The following is a 1966-nucleotide window of genomic DNA, read 5'->3' on the forward strand; positions in this document are numbered from 1 at the left end:
TGGAGCACGTACTTCATCTAACAGCCTCCTGCAGACTCATTCACTCCGCAGGTGTTGTGGAGTGCTGATGTTTTTGTGGTCAAATTAAACAGACAGCCAGGACACTTCTCCCCACTGCCTTGAAGATTTAGTTTTATCTCCACCCTTGCTGTGTACATGGATGCTGATTATCTTCCTGAAAGCAAAACAGACGGCAGACAAAAGGTTCAGCTTGTGGTCCGAGCTGTGCTGGTTTTGCTTGGATGCACTTTGGATTTTTGTTCATCAGGGAGCACTGTCCTGTTAAGGCCTCAAAGATAAAGCAGATGTTTCACCTGAGTGTTTGTTTCTTTAGTGGGAAAGGAAGATTATAAGAAGAGAAAAGCTCATCAAAGCCATTGAATGAGTGTGGTGGCGTTCCTGCTGTGGGCAGCCAAAGGGAGTCCCAAGACAAATGTGGGCGCTCAGAAATTTTGTTAGTCCATCATTCATTTGTGCCTGTTGTAATGTGGTATGAGTGGAAATTCATTTAGTGCAAGTGTGACCTTGTCCAGGAGAGAAATGCTGCTTGCAGATGGTGCAGTCTGCTCTCACATTCAATACAGCAAGGGGGAGCTTAAGGGAAAAAAAGGGAAAGTTGAAGGTATGACATCCTTAAGCATCAGTCATGTGTGTTTGCTTCTTTACCAAAGCAGCAATTAAAGGTTTAATGTATATTCTTTTCTAACTAATGGATGGCATGGTGTTTTCATTACAAAGCTCAACAGTAATCCAGTACCTCTCAAAAGGGAAAATAAAATTACCATTAAAACTGCACATCTAAAATGTTTACTTGTCCATTTTAGCTGCAAGAGTGAAATTTCATTACAGTCATAGAATGGCCTGGGGTTGAAAAGGACCACAGTGATCATCTGGTTTCAACCCCCTGCTATGTGCAGGGTCACCAACCAGCAGCCCAGGCTGCCCAGAGCCACATCCAGCCTGGCCTTGAATGCCTGCAGGGATGGGGCATCCACAGCCTCCTTGGGCAACCTGTTCCAGTGCATCACCACCATCTGGGTGAAAAACTTCCTCCTAAGATCCAACCTAAACCTCCCCTGTCTCAGTTTAAAACCTTTCCCCCTTGTCTTCTCACCATCCACCCTCGTAAACAGAGTGAACAGTTACAGTGAACAAATGTCAGATTATAAAGAAAATATGGGGGAAATGGTTTGGATTCTGTATCTCTTGAAATGAAAAAGGCCAAGTAGATCTCTCTGTGGTCCTGCTTAAATTTGAAAAGAAATGGCACTGCAGGAGTCTGTAGAAGCTGTGCAGATGTTTTAATGCAGAAGCCACGCAGGCACCAATTTTTTAATATCTTGTGGTGTATGAGAGTAAGATGTGTATCTGCATTTCTAAGACTGAATAATACAATTCTATAAGTACTGGCTGCCCCGTGGGTGCTCGGTGCCCAATCACATGCAGTTACCATAATACATAGGCTATGGATAATGATATGTAATCAGGAACAGACCCTCCTTTATCCTCATCTCAGGGATCAGTTCCTGCTGTCTGTCCTTTTTTTAACAATTAATAATAACATTGCCATGTCTGCACACTACACTCTGCTAAAGAATTTGCTACTGAGAAGCAGACCCCCAGTTGCCCACAGGCCAAGATGTGAAGTCCCTTGAAACTTGAATGAGGCAAACAGCACAAAAGGGAGGGGGGAAGACAGGGAGTTGGTGGGATACAGTGACATTGATCATCGTTAACTGTGGTCTTGAAGTCAGTGGCACAACCATGAGTTGTGTCCAAGGAGATACATTCATTGGGGTTGTAGACATCTGTATGGGAGAGAATCACAGAATGGCCTGGGTTAAAAAGGACCACAATGATCATCTGGTTTGAACCCCCTGCTATGTGCAGGGTCACCAACCAGCAGCCCAGGCTGCCCAGAGCCACATCCAGCCTGGCCTTGAATGCCTGCAGGGATGGGGCATCC

The sequence above is a fragment of the Coturnix japonica genome, chromosome 4 (genome assembly GCF_001577835.2).
Source record: "Coturnix japonica isolate 7356 chromosome 4, Coturnix japonica 2.1, whole genome shotgun sequence".
Classification (NCBI taxonomy): Eukaryota; Metazoa; Chordata; class Aves; order Galliformes; family Phasianidae; genus Coturnix; species Coturnix japonica.